Source organism: Felis catus, chromosome B4 (assembly GCF_018350175.1).
Source record: "Felis catus isolate Fca126 chromosome B4, F.catus_Fca126_mat1.0, whole genome shotgun sequence".
NCBI classification, from domain to species: Eukaryota; Metazoa; Chordata; class Mammalia; order Carnivora; family Felidae; genus Felis; species Felis catus.
Genome location: NC_058374.1, coordinates 40,166,375 through 40,182,046, shown reverse-complemented (window position 1 = coordinate 40,182,046; position 15,672 = coordinate 40,166,375). Strand labels below are relative to the sequence as shown.

At 41.9% G+C, this 15,672-nt stretch overlaps 1 protein-coding gene across 5 annotated transcripts in view; it reads right to left on the bottom strand.

Annotated features, from left to right (window-relative positions):
• Positions 1-298: 298 nt before the first annotated feature.
• Positions 299-15,672, bottom strand: part of KCNA6 (potassium voltage-gated channel subfamily A member 6) — a 42,063-nt gene continuing 26,689 nt past the window's right edge. For 3 of the 5 annotated variants that reach the window (XM_019834391.3, XM_006933429.5, XM_003988291.6), the window contains one exon: positions 299-681. The gene's annotated coding sequence lies outside the window, so the exon portion shown is untranslated. Of the gene's footprint in view, positions 682-2,509; positions 2,648-5,055; positions 5,103-15,672 lie in introns of all 5 variants that reach the window. The other 2 variants (XM_045061284.1, XM_023256704.2) reach the window with 2 other exon arrangements.

The window sequence follows — 15,672 nt, the reverse complement described above, 5'->3', positions numbered from 1 at the left end:
CCTAGGAAAGTCATGAGAAATATAACGCTGACCTTGACATTTGCCCATCGGCATGTATATATAAAAGGCAAACAACTCCTAGCCCATGGGTTGCCTTCTTGGAGAATGTCCCCAGTCCATGGTAGGGTTGATACAGAGGGTATTCAAGCACCTTTTCTGATCACCTGTGTGTGGTACCTGGAAAGCTGCCCAGCTATTCTGGCATCCTGGTTACCTGTTTGCTTTTGTCATGACTACCTGACTTGTCTCCTTAACTTAGCTATTGATTTTTTCACACAGCAAAACACATAGCCCCTGAGACTTTGTCATATATTTATTTGTTAGTCTTCATGGTCACCCTTTCCCTGGGTGGGTCTGTAGCACAGCCATGCACTTTCTGGGATCCCTTGACCCTGACCTCCCCATACGTGGTCTTTTTTGACCCTCCCACCACCTTTCACCTTCCCCCCACAGCCTCACCCCAACATCCTGGGCCCCATCTTTAATGCTGGCAGGTCTGGTCTCAGCTTTTTCTAATCTGGTCACTGCTTGTGGGAGGCCACTGGAGAGATGTCAGGCTGCATGATCCAAGGAGGGGTCTCGTCTTCCTGAGAAGTTGGGTGTCCAGGCCCTCTCTGTCCAGCCGCTACCAGAAATGTATGTGTAGGTCTCCTTGTTTGGACAACTGTGCCAGCCTTTTCCCTGCCAGGGAGAACCAGAACAAAAGGAAGTGCAGTTAGGGATATGAGGGTGATCTGCATGAGGAATGGCACCAGGAAACCTGGGAACAAGCTCTAGCATTTCCTTGGCTCCTCTGACATGTGCATCATGGTCCCTCAGCTGGCCTCTCTTTCTGGGCTCTCTGGTTCACTCAAACCATACCTCCCACCCCACGAGGGTTCCTGCAACCCATCAGCCACTGCTGAGCACACTCGACCTGAATCTACTCTTGCAAAAGTTGTCTTTAGATGCTCAGTCACTAATTCTCTACCTTTAATGGCTCAAAAGTCCTCCAGGAAATCAAGTCCAAGCAATGTGCTCACCCCCTAAGGCCCTGTAAAGTGAAGCCTCATACAATCTACTCAGCTGGGCTCCCTTCTCTCTAATGCCCTGCACCATCCATCTAGGTCCCAGGGGCTCATCTCGGACCCTCAGCATACATAACCAGACACATCATTCCCTCTGTGAAAGAGGTCTGTCCCTGGCCTGGCTACTCCCTTGCGCCACCCATGGGATTCTCTTGTTCCCCACCAGCCCCCCCGACATTCCTCAGCCCTACCTTCCCTGTAGGCCCAGCCCAGACCCACTCACTACCTTCATGAGCCTCTCCAGCCATCCCAAGACAATTGATCTCTCTCTTCCCTGATTTTCTGCTGCCTTTATGGGCTGTCCTACACTGTATCACATGTGATGTTTTCTATTGGAAAGTATGTGATAGCTGGGGCACATAGTCCTATGTTCAAGGTCAGCCTCTACCATGCCCTGGGCAAAGAAAACTAGACCCCGTGCTTACCCTCCTGATGCCGTGTGTATGTGTCTATGATCACAAGACACTTCAAGAGCAGGCCAGATTTGGCTAAACACAAATAAACCAACAATTCATTGCAACTTCTGTCTCTGCGAGGATGGCCATGAAGAGGTGTGTTCCAAGCCTCTTAGGGCTACCACAGGGACCAAATGTTAGCGAAACCACTTTGGAAAAGGTAAGCCTTAACTAAAATGCTAGTAAATATTATTGGGCCTGTGTAGTAGCCTCCTTCTACTTGATATTTGTAATTTTAATTATTTGGGAACAAACCCAGAGGTTCATAACATGGAGTTACTGTAATTTTAGTAAAGCACAAATGTGACCCAAAAGCATACTGCAAGCCTGGTGTTCTGGGCACAGCAACTCACCTCATGGCTAAGTGTCACCAACCACTGGCGTTGGCCTCACAAGACCTGCACCCACATGCTTTCCAGTGGGGGCGTCTATATGATAACCTCTGACAAGAGGTTGAAAACCTTTGTTCTTTGTGATGTTCCAGTGGTCATCAAGTGAAAGATAACACTTTAGCAAATGGTAAAAATATGGGTTTTTGAGAGAGAGAGAGAGAGAGAGAGAGAGAGACAAAGTACTAACAGGGGAGGGGCAGAGAGGGAGAGAGGCACAGAATGTGAAGTAAGATCCAGGATCTGAGCTGTCAGCACAGAGGCCAACATGGGGCTCAAACCCACAAACCGTGATATCATGACCTAAGCTGAAGTTGAACACTTAACCCACTGAACCCACCCAGGCGCCCAGAAAACTTTTTTTTTTTAAGTTTATTTATTTTTAAGTAATCTCCTACACTCAGTGTGGGGCTTAAACTCATGACTCCGAGATCAAGAGTCACATGTTCCACCAGCTGAGCCAGCCAAGTGCCCAAGAACAGAAAATTTTTGCTCTTCTCACACACTCATGATTGGGAAGAAGCCTATACAAGCACTTCTGCATTCAAATTTGGTGTTGTATCAACTTCCAAATGCCAAGGACATGTGTTAGGCTCACCTCTCCTGATATGAATGTAAATTATACACTGTGGCCTTTATTCCAAGGCTGTCCTTCACCTACAGCTCTTCACTTGTTCTCGGGGAATTCACAATTTTCACATTAGCCCGAAGAATGCATATTGAGAAATCATCTGACCTAGAGTTAAAAATGCAGATCAAAAACATGGGATTTTTTGTTGTTCGAAACCTACTAAAATAACTGTGAGGGAAATTTTTACTTTTTTTTTAATTTTTATTATCTTTTTAATGTTTATTTTTACTTATTTTGAGAGAGACAGAGAGCAGGGGAGGGTCAGAGAGAGAAGGGGAATACCCCAAGCAGGCTCCATGGTGTCAGTGTAGAGCCTGACGCAGGGCTTGAGCTCAAGAGAACCATGAGATCATGACCTGAGCTGAAATCAAGTCAGATGCTTAACCAGCTGAGCCATCCAGGTGCTCATGTTATGATAGGAAAAGATAGAATTCAGTAGGTGGAGAGGGAAAGATTAGGACCTGAGGTCCCTGGCTGGGAAAAAACACATAGTGTCTGACCCCCAGCAAACGCCCTCAGGTTCCTCTTAAAAATGTAACAGACATCACCCGCTCCCCCTCAGGTTTCCCTCAGGAATTTGACAAAAGACCTAACTAAAAATAAGTAGTAGACCACAAAACATATGACCCATAAGGAATGATATGGCCATAGACCACCCCTCATACGATGGACTTGAGCCAATCAGGAAATGGACAACCCAACACCTAGAGCTATCCAGCCAATAAGGGTAGGACCTGAGAAGGAACAAGGGGGGAGGGATGGGAGGGCTGACCAGAACCTTATAAAAGGAGGACTCTTGTTTATAGCTGTGGGCATTCACTTTCAAATATCCCCTCCTGCGAAGAATGCTTTCATACTATTCTTGCTTTCTGACCTTAGACTCTAATAAAATTTGCCTGCTGCTCATTTTGTGTCCACCTCTTCATTCTTGGAAGTAAGATAACGAATCCTGGGTATTGAGGTAAAAAAAAAAAAAATCCTGCAATACTGTGAGGGGAATTTTTAAACAGGGCAGTAAAGTTACAAAGACAAATAAGTCAGGATAGGGGATCAAATATATGTAAGAGCTAATCTGTAGATGACAGGAAGCCAGTGGAGGAATAGCACTGGGCTTAGGAGAAGGGCAAATTTGAAACCTGAGCGCCTGCAGATGAGGGTCAGTGAGATGCGCAGGTTTGCTCCCAGGGAACCCATGGAGGCTCAGGACCTGGTGGCACCCTACACCTCAGAAACAGGGTCAAGGGGGAGAGCTAAACATTGGCTGCAGTTAAACATACCCTTCCAGGTCTCTTCCCCAGTCCCACAGAGCCATTTACCCACCTGCTACCCCATCAAAGAGAAGTTTGAGGAGAAACTAAACCTGAAAGGCCTGGGTTCAAGGTCATTTGTACTAAGTAAGGCAGAAAGCACATACTGAAAGTAGGGGGGTTACATGTGACATGAGTGTCTACATGGGAAGTGTGAACAGTTTGCCACCTCCTCTGCTATGCTGCCAGATATTCAGGCCAACAACTGGAGAATTTCTTCCTATTTCTGTGTATAGACATGGATACCAAGAAATCCTCAAAAAGATGGCGTGGTCCCAGCTACATCATTACCCTGCCATGAACTCACCACTTAACAAGCCCCACAGACACTGAGCCTCCGAAGCCCCTTCACACCTCATTTTTTAAAATACACAGATATCATTAAATCACAAACATCAGAGGAAAGTCTTGAACAGGCCAAAACAGACAAATTCAGAGGAAACAGAACATGCCAGAAAAAAAAAAACTTCAAAAATATTGGAAATCCTCAGATAAATACTTTATCCATGAAGCAAAAATAGTCGGCTATAAAGAAGGAAGCATCCAAGAAGAAAATAATTCCAGGAAATGTGAAGTATAATAGCTGTTTAAAAAAATCAACTTAATTTAAAGACTTAACTGGCTTTGTTAACGGATTCATGAATCAGGCATCATCCCATCTAGCAAGTAAAGGGAAGCTCTGAGTAGTATAAAATGGAAGGCTTTTTTAAAGTTTATTTATTTATTTTGAGAGACAGGGACAGAGAGAGAGAGAGAATGGGGAGGGGCAAAGAGAGAGGGAGAGGCTCTGCACTGTGGGCATGGAGCCCCACGCAGGGCTCAAACTCACAAACCATGACATCAGGACCTGAACTCAAGAGTTGCAGGCTTAAGGACTGAGCCACCCAGGTGCCTCCAAAATGGCAGATTTTTATAGGAAAGGGTGGGCAAGAAAGTTATTAAGGAAGAAAGAAAGAAAGAAAGAAAGAAAGAAAGAAAGAAAGAAGAAAGAGAAAAGAAAAGAAAAAAAGAAAGGAAAGGAAAGGAAAGGAAAGGAAAGGAAAGGAAAGGAAAGGAAAGGAAGAAAAGAAAAGAAAAGAAAAGAAAAGAAAAGAAAAGAAAAGAAAAGAAAAGAAAAGAAAAGAAAAAGATTGCTTTCAAAAGAAAAGAAAAGGATTGTTTCAGGCAATGTCCCTTTCCCCTAGGGGCCCTTATCATGAAGATTACCTTATCTTCCTTTGAAGATAGGAGAGTCCAGCTGACAGATTGATTGCCTGGTTGGTGCGGACCAGAAAATTCCAGATTAATTGGCTTAAAATTCCACTCTTGGAGAGGTTGTCCCAAGGGCAAGTGACTCCATCTCTAGTCTGATTTTCTTTTTAATATAGCCAAAATAAAACTGAAATAGGTCTAGAAGATAAATTAAAGGAAATCTCCCAAAAAGTATAAAGAAAAGAGTAAAGTAAATGTGATACTGTCATTCATAAGAAATACAAATTTTGGTCTTTGTTGATGGTTCCTGGATCACAGCTGGTAAATCCCATGTAATTTCCTAAATGATTAGAATAATAGGGGCATCTACTGTTATAATATTTGGTTTTGCCCTCAGTTTCTGAAATAGCTTCAGAGCCACAAAGGTCAAATGGGTATCCTTTAGAAGCCCCTTTGAACCACACTTGAGTTTACATGACTGCAGCAACTTTTGTAGAGTCCCTAAGGATGGGGGCTGGTTGCCAGGGGAACCAACCAGAATTAGAGGGTTAGAACTTTCCATCCCCCCTCCCCCTCCCTCTATACCACCCACAGACCTCCTGGGAGAAGGGAGGGCTGGAGGTTAAATGGATCACCAATGGCCAATGTTGTACTCCATCACTGCTTATGTACTGAAGCCCCCAGAAAACCCCAAAAGGACACAGTTCAGAGAACCTCCAGCTTGGTGATCACGTAGAGGTGTTAGAAGAAAGGCGCCTGCAGAGAGGGCATGGAGGTCCTTTCCCCAATCTTGCCCTATGTATCTCTTCCATCTGACTGTCCTGAGTTATATCCTTTTACAATAAGTTGATAATCTAGTAAGTAAATGGTTTTCCTGAGTTCTGTGAGCTGCTCTAACAAATTAATTGAACCAGAAAGGGGGATACTCTCTAATTTATAGCCAGTCTTTAGAATCACCAGTATCACCCTGGACTTTCTACTGATGTCTAAAATGGGGAAGAGGGCAGTCCTGTGGGACTGAACTTTAACCTGTGGAATCTGATACTGTCTCCAAGTAGAGAGTGTCAGAATTGAGTTGAATTACAGGACATCCAGATGCTGACCATAGAATCTGAGAACTGCTTGGATTGGGAAACCCTACACACACATTTTGTGGCCAGTAGTGTTGTGAGTGTAGTATAAAATTAAAGGAAACACATAGGAGTGGTTGTCCTTAGAGTAAAGAAATTTAAGAACCAGTCAGGAGATCCAAAGTCAGTTAATAGGAGTTCTGGAAAAAGAGAACAGACAAAACCAGAATGGAAGAAAATCATCAAAGACATAGTTTGAAAATGTTCAAAAATTGAAAAACAGGCATTTCCAGGCCAAGAAAGTCCACTGAAAATCCATGAAAATGGATAAAAATATACCTATATCAAGGCACGGCACATGAAATTTAGGAACTGGGACAGCATCAGATTCTACCAAATCTAGAAGCTAGAAGACAATGGAGATGATTCGCAGCCTAAAATACTATACCTATGCAATCAGGAGACTACCATCGCAGAGGCATGAAGTGAATCCCCGGGTGAAAATGAGGGGGTGTCATGGGACAGAAGGCATGCAACAGACCTACACCAGACAGGAGCAGGAGGGTGGAAAGGCCCCAGGCAGTCCAGACAAAGGTGAAAGCCTGGTGTCTCTGCAGATAAATAGGAGGATATCTACATAGCTGGTGGGAAGTTTGCTGAGCCCCACCCTCCTTTAAAAATAAATGTTTATTTGTTTTTGAGACAGAGAGAGACAGAACACAAATGGGGGAGGGGCAGAGAGAAGAGGAGACAGAATCTGAAGTAGGCTCCAGGCTCCGAGGTGTCAGCACAGAGCCCAACGCGTGCGGCTCGAACTCATGGACCGTGAGATCATGACCTGAGCCGACTGAGCCACCCAGGTGCCCCTACCCACTCTCCTTTTAGACATCAGATTGTGACAGGTGTATAGAAAATTAAGCAACAAAAAAGATATTTAGTAGCTCCGTAGGAAAACAAAAAGCACAAGAATGGAGATGTAGTTACATTGCAGCACACCACTTGGCTCAAGGAGAAATAATATTGCAGTCATAATAAAGAAAAGGAGCATATTGAGCAAATAAACATTATGCCACTTATCCCACAGAGGGTTGAGAAGTTGTGTGTCTACCTTGTGCAGAGTAATGGAGATCGTGTAAGAAAGAAAAATCCTTATCATCCGTAAAAGCAAGTCAAATTTTCCAAGACTTAAAAAATAAGGGGAGAGTGGCCTGGATGGCTCAGCCAGCTGAGCCTCCTACTCTTGATTTTGGCTCAGGTCATGATCCCAGGGTCATGGGATCAAGCCCCATGTCAGGCTCTGCACTGGGTGTGAAGCCTGCCCAAGATTTTCTCTCTCTCTCTCTGCCCCTCTCCCTGTGTGCTCGCTCTCTCTCTCTCTCTCTCTCTCAATCTCTCTCTCTCAAATTAAAAAAAATGGTTGTGGAGGGGAATATAAGTGCATTATTGAGAAATACAGTCAAGAAATGCAAATCTAAAATAAACACCTAAAGAGTTGAAATAGATTTGCTTCTGTGAAATACAGGATAGGGATGCGGAGGAGTGGGGGCAAAGACTGCTATTTTGGTTATGAGCCTTTTGAAATAACTTATCTTTTTAAACCTAGACTCATATTTTAACTTAAAGAAAAATAAATAATACATGAAAATTTCCTTAACCTGAAAGACATGAGTCTTCAGATTGAAAAGACCAAGTTCTAAGGTTGTTATATGTAGCAACAAACAAACAAAAACAAAAAAGGACACTCGGTTAAATTTGAATTTCAGATAAACAGCGAGTAATCTTTTACAAAAAGTATGTGCCCAAATATTTCAAAAAGTACTTACTTTATCTGAAATTCAAATGTAATGGGGGTCTTCTATTTTACTAAGTAGCCTGAGGCCCGATACATGCATACCAAGGTACACAGCGTATCACTAAAAAACACTGGGGATAAAGAGAACATGTTAACAACTTCCAGAGGGAAAAAATGTCACATGCAAATAAATCAGAAAAGCATTGACTTCTCACAGCAAGATTGGAAATTTGTAAACAGTGGAGCCACACCTTCAAAATTCCAAAGAAACACAATGTCCATACTGGAATTTTATATCCATACAATCATTAACCAAGTCTAAGAACTGAATGAAGGCATTTTCAGGCATGCAAATTTTCACATACCCCTGATTTGTTCACTAATGTATCCATGTCTAGAACAGTGATGGGCACATAGCAGGAGCTTTACAAATATTTGTTAAATGAAAAAAAGAATTCAAGATATAGCCATGTAAGTATTTATTGAGAAAAATAAATGTAAATATGTGAAACAAACTTTTAAAATTCTTGAATGTGGTTGCCTCTCAGGACTCGGATTCATGGTAAAGAGAGAGGCAGGGCTTGCTGGTTTTCCTCAGAAGCCTTATAGCATCATCTGGCTTTTTAAAGCATGTACATGTATTACTTTAATAAAAATTAAAAGGGTTTTTAAGTATGTTCACTGCTTTTACGTCCTACACACATTCCCAAATCATATTTCATATTGATACCAAAAGGAAGAGACTATGGGATTCCCTACCCTTTTGTATTATTAATCTTAGAAGCCATCCTCTTCCTCTCATCCACTTCTTTCTCTCTAACCAGTGCCTCTAATCCATCCACATGTCCCAAAGCTCTTACCTCCCTCATGGATCTCCAATGCATTCACCTTCCACCTCCATCTCTAATTACCCTAGTGCCATCTTCCACCTGGACATTGCAGAAGTTTAGCAATGGGCCCCTACATCCATCCAGTCCATCCAGCCTATTACACTGTGGCCAGGCTGATATTTTCAAGTACAAATCTGACCACATCACTCCATCACCACCTGCTTTAAACATTCCACAGTGTCCCATTGCTCCTTGGCTAAAGATAAAGCTCTTAACCCTCCACCTTACTTGCTTACCCTTTCCCTTGCCACCTCAGTCTCTCATGCTGATCATCTTTTTTCCACAGGACCTTTGCACATGCTGTTAACGCTGCCCGGTATGCTGTTTCTAGAACTTTTGCCTATTTAATCTTCTGCTCATCACTCAAATATCAGCGACAATGTGATTAAGTCAAATCCCCCTATTTTAAGGTCTTATTGCACAGCTACCTGGATAGCTGTACTTGGTAACATTTGTTACAGTTGGAGTTTTATATTTAGGCATACTGGATTAGTATCTTCATCCACTGCACCATCAACACACACACACACGCACACACACACACACACAGGCACACAGGCACACAGGCACACGCACACTCACAGGCTCTCCACTAAAGGTGGAAATCCTCTGTTTCACTTATCATTATACATTGCTTAGTACATAGTAGAAACTTAATACCAATGTATTGACTCTGTTGAAACACCATCTTTTACTACTGCAACAATCAGTATGTATCACTTGGGTTTGAATAACATTTATTCATCAGTCTCATCTCTGTCCTAAAATTCTAGAACTTGGAGACTGCATGCTATTTATTTATTTATTTGTTAGTTTTTGGAAGGCCTGCTACTCACTCCTCTCTATTTTTCCAATTTCCATCTTCACACATAATTTTTCAAAATGTGTATGTACATAACATATGCAAAGATTATGTTTTATGGGGTTTCTATCCTGGAGAGCTTACATATCAGAAAAGCCTTTACACCTTGCCTTTTAGAGATTATCATCCAGGATACATTTCTAGCACTTCACATATGATCTTTAAATGTGTTATCTTCCCTCACAATTCAATACAGATTCAAAAGGCTGAATTCTAGTAAACATCTGATTAAAGCTAAAGATTCAGCACTTTAGGTAACCCTGATGATTTTTATCTTGTCTCAGCTCAATGAAGTTTAACACCTATGCTTTGTGCTGTAGCCAAATCATTACACATTCTTTACTGTGCAAGGAAGATGGGGACATTGGCTAGCTGACGCAGTCATCATGAGAATGACCATTTGTCAGCTGTGCACAAACTTCTAAATCTAGCATAAGACAGGGCATGGGGGGTGTCTAAACTTAAACAATGTTGAACACCACTAGTTTATAGTTCCTGTGCAAATAGAGACTATCTGATAATCCAATACTAATTTAACACTTTGCTGAGTAAAACAAGTTTAAATTAACCCTCTCTCAGGGCACCTGGTGGCTCAGTCAGTTAAGGGTCTGACTTCAGCTCATGTCATGATCTCGTACTTTGTGGGTTCAAGCCCCATGTCGGGCTCTGTGCTGACAGCTCAGAATCTGGAGCCTACTTCAGATTCTGTGTCTCTCTCTGTTTCTCTGCTCCTTCCCCACTCATGTTCTGTCTCTCAAAAATAAATAAACGTTAACAAAATTAATAAAAAATAATCTTTTGTCTTTTGTCTCATTTAGAATTGTATGAGAAACCAAATATTCTTTAAAGTTCCTTGTAGAGAATAGGACTATCAGACTGCCTTCCTTTAAAATAACTTCCCTTCAGGGGCGCCTGGGTGGCGCAGTCGGTTAAGCGTTCGACTTCAGCCAGGTCACGATCTCGCGGTCCATGAGTTCGAGCCCCGCGTCGGGCTCTGGGCTGATGGCTCAGAGCCTGGAGCCTGTTTCCGATTCTGTGTCTCCCTCTCTCTCTGCCCCTCCCCCGTTCATGCTCTGTCTCTCTGTCCCAAAAATAAATAAACGTTGAAAAAAAAATTAAAAAATAAAATAACTTCCCTTCAGACACAAGCTAATATAGTCATGGAGAGTCCTAAATTTCTTATGCCTGAAATTTAATATAATTGAACAATACTAAACTCAAGAATTCCCCATGCAGAGGTGGCTGGGTGGCTCAGTTGTTTAAGCATCCGACTTCAGTTCAGGTCATGATCTCACAGTTTGTGGGTTTGAGCCCCGTGTTGGGCTCTGTGCTGATAGTGAGGAGTCTGCTTCAAATTCTGTCTCCCTCTCTCTCTCTCTTCGCCCCTCCCCAACTTGTGTGCACACAGTTGCGCACACACCTCCTCTCTCCTTCTCTCTCTCAAAAATAAATAAACATTAAAAAAAAAAAGAATTCCCCATGCAGGTGTTTTTTTAAAAAATCCCCTCCTTTGCCCCCAAAATCAGTCTCTGGAAATGGTAGCTACTAAGGGTCACTCTCCAAATGGACTGACTTCCCCAAAGCTTGGCCATGTCACATCAGCAGGGGAAGGCTGGGACCAGAATCTGGACAATCTTGCTGCTTGCTGGGCCCAGTGTGAACCGCTGACTATCTCAATCTCTTCTCTACATTTGTTGTTTACAGAGTTAGACTCAACAGCTCTTCCCCAAGCACTCCGTCATTTCTCTGAGTGATGTGGAATTTGGCATTTCTTGAAACCTTGAGCTTGCTAAAATTTTTTTGCTCCTCTGGGGTGTATCACCAAAGCCCTGTATATTCCCAGAAAGGTAGAGAAGAGGCATGCAACAAGTTTAGGGCTGTATTTTATGCTTCAGACAACCACAGTGAAACTGTCGAGACACTCGTGGTTTTAGTGTTCACCAGTACCTTTAAGAGAACGTGTGTACCTTATAATTGCCAACAAAATGCTGATTCAACAAGATACCATTTAATACCCGACAGCCCAGCTAGAACATTCACAGTTGATTGAGTGCCGTAAACACTCTCATACAGATCTAATGATTTCTTCTATCTGTTTTCTCTCTTAATTTCTATAACCACCCCTTATCATTTTTCAAGATGGAAATAATTTTTTCTTATCCTAAAAAAATATGCTCTCTTTCACCTTGCTCCAGCAAGAAGGGCCCACAGAAAACTATAAAAGAGATGCTTAAAATCACACATAGCCCTTCTACATAGAAAAAAAAAAAAAAAAAACATTGTTCTTGGAGTGTGACAGTCTTAGCCCAGTTACTTATTCGGTGGCCTCATCTAATACATGAAAACAATAACTCAAGGTGCCTCACACTGTGAGGATTAAAGATAATATTCGTATAAGGCACAGTCACTCGTAGCTGGTAGCTATGACCGTTGCTTTATTAATATACCTTCCAGTATATAAAGAGATAGATAGATGATAGTTAGCTGATAGCTGATAGATAGATAGATAGATAGATAGAGATATGGTGATATGGTGCCTATTTTATGTTTCCACAAAACGGCTTTTGTGTGCCCCCAAAAAACATTATGTAGAAGATACACTGCTTTGATAAATAAATATTCAATTTATTAAGGCTACAAATATTTCAATAGAGTTCTTCCTTAATCCTTTGAGTTCATATGACAAATTTTGCTCTTTGGTTCATAAGCAGAGGTTGCTTATTTTGTTTGTCAAAAGTCTGAATTGCTCGAGAGTCTTTGAAAGCAGTAATAAGAGGAGGACACCTTGAAGGATATGTGTTATGGACTGAATATCTGTGTCCTCCCAGCACCCATATGCTAAAGCCCTAATGCCTGGTGTAGCTAGCTGTATGTGGAGACGGAGCCTCCCAAGGAAGTAATTAATGTAAACTTAAATGAGGTCATAGGGGTGGGACCCAGGTCCTGTAGGATTGGTGTCCTAGAAAGAGGAATAAACTCTGACTCCCCCGCCCCCCTCTCTCTTTCTCTGTGAACAGAGGGTCGGTCATATGAGAGCACAGTGTGAAGGCAGTAGTTTGCAAACCAGGAGAGAGATCTCACCATAAAACAAACTTGCTGGCACTTGATCATGGACTTACTTCTACTCTCCAGAAGTGTAAGAAAATGAATTTCTGTTGTTTAAGCCACCCAGCATGTGATATGTCATTACAGCAGCCCTAGAGGCTAACTCAATATGGGAAGCAGAGATTCCTGCGTTACATGGGGGATTACATGCGTTACATGCGTTACAAAGAGCAAGGATTCACATCCTACTAGATGGTTGTTTCCTGGGAGGTGGCCAGACCTTGAAGGGAATGAGTGCTAAGCACATCAAGGTGTCCAGACCTGTGGCACAGGGTTCCCTGCCTGCTCATGGAGATGCAGAGCCCCTGCTGGATTTGTGAACAGAGATTTATACCCAGTTTTAGAGTTGTCAGATTGAGCAAGTAAAAATATACGATCAAAAGTTAAATTTGAATTTCAGATGATTTTTCAATATTTGGGACATTCTTCTTTTCTTTTTCCTCTTTGATTTTTCTTCTTTTTAAGCTAAAAAAGAAATAAGCCAACCAAAACCAAAACCAAAAACAAACAAAAAACGACCAGCTTATCCATTTGGGACATTCTTATATAAAAAACTATCCACTGTTTCTCCAGAATTCAAATTAATTGAATACCCTGTGTTTTATCTGGCAACCCTACCCAGCACAGGCATGATATTCTGGCTGGCATTTTAATAATTCATATGGAGACGCCTGGGTGACTTAGTTGGTTAAGCTTCCGACTTCGGCTCAGTTCATGATCTCACAGTTTGTGGGTTCGAGCCCCACATTGGGCTCTACATTGACATCTCAGAGCCTGCTTGGGATTCTTTGTCTCTCTCTCTCTCTGCCTCTCCCCTGCTTGTGCTCTGTATCAAAATTATTACAAAAATAAACATTAAAAAAATTCAGGGGCACCTGGATGACCTAGTTGGTTAAGCGTCCGACACTTAGTTTCAGCTCAGGTCATGATCTCACAGTTCATGAGTTCAACCCCACGTTGGGCTCTGCACTGACAGTGCGGAGCCTGCTTAGGATTTTCTCTCTCTCTCTGCCCCTCCCCTACTCATCCTGTCTCTGTCTTTCTCAAATCATTAGATAAATATACATGTACAAGTAAGGATATTTCACCAGTGTATTGCTTATAATCATAAAAAATGGAATTAATGTAAGAGCGGTTGAATAGTCCTGGTACTTTTGTTCAAATATATGCAGCTTTAAAGTTGTCATTTTTAAAATCTATATTTATTAGTATGAAAAGATGTCCACAATGTATTGTTAAATTTAAAAGGGTAATAGGGGCTCCTGGGTGGCTCAGTCTGTTAAGCATCCGACTTCGGCTCAGGTCATGATCTCGTGGTCCATGAGTCTGACCCCCGCCTTGGGCTCTGTGTTGACAGCCTGGAGGCTGCTTCGGATTCTGTGTCTCCCTCTCTCTCTCTGCACCCCCCCTGCTGGCTCTCTCTCTTTCTCTCTCTCTCTCTCAAAAATAAATAAACATTAAAAAAATTAAAAGGAAATAAAGTAATTTTAAGTTTGATTTTATTTTTTACTAATTTTAACAAGACACCATCCCTCACACACATACGTAAAAACATCTGGAATAATTATACCAAAATATTGACAGGAGTTATCTCTGTATTGTGGGACTACTGGTGATTTTTACTTTGCTCTACATCCCTTTATGCATGTATTATCTTAATAATCAGAATAAAACAATAATTCTATTACAATTTTGAAAAAAGTATTTGTAACCTTTCACACCCAGCACAGCCCAACACAGGGCCTGAACTCACGACCCTAAGATCAAGACCCTGAGCTGAGATGGAGAGTCAGATGCTTAACCAACTGAATTACTCAGGTACCCCATGTACTCATAACTTTTTAAAGAGAAGTATGCAGGGGTGCCTCAGTGGCTCAGTTGGTTAAGCATCTGACTTCGGAACAGTGTCAGGATCTCACGGTTCCTGAGTTTGAGCTTCATGTCAGGCTCTGTGCTGACAGCTCAGAGCCTGGAGCTGCTTCAGATTCTGTGTCTCCCTCTCTCTACGCCCCTCCCCCCTCATTCTCTCTCTCTCTCTCTCTCTCTCTCTCTCTCTCTCTCAAAACTAAATAAACATTAAAATTTTTTTAAAAGGGAAAAATAAGTAAAAGAGAAGTATGCAAAAGCATTGATAACTCCATAATCTGACAATTTGAAGCAAGGAATTTATGTGTGGATTCAGGAATTCCTTACCTAAAGTCATGGACACATTCCTTATCATATTTCAGTGTCAATTTACCTCAATTATGACATCTTTATCGTGTAATAGAGCCACAGAAACACTTGGATGTGGTAGACATTTGCTATTTTGGTTCCTTTTGCTTGGGGTTGGGGGAGTGATTTTTTTTCACTACCCAGCATCCATTTTATCCCTTCTTCTTGTTACAGAGTACCACTTTTCCTTCAGACAAACAATCTCCAGACCTCATGCTCAGTCCACATGCTTTGGGTAACTCCAACCTTGACTCCAAGAGTGTGCATGTGACCCAAATAAGTCCAATCAGAGCATGCCAGTCCCCTGACCTAATAATTCACCCCAATAAGATAAGGAGGTAGAATTCCGACCAGTGAAAATCAGATCATGGATTTTGTCAGGCTGAAATACTCTTTCTACTAGACTGAAACGCAGGAGGATATGTGCCTGGAGTTATTAGCCATCTTACTGCCATCCGAAACCAAACATGGACAGCAAAATTACAGTGAGACAGATGAAAAAAATTTACCTCCTGGATCACACGGAAACTAAAACTCAATATTATTATTTTTTAAAACAAAATTCTTCAGAAGAATTTTATCATTTTCAAGTAACATATTATGGACCCTAGAATTATTGTGAATTTTCCCAGCAAAGGGCTGGCTAATTTGACTGATATGAGAATGAAATTAATTGAATGTACTGGCACTAGTTATAAG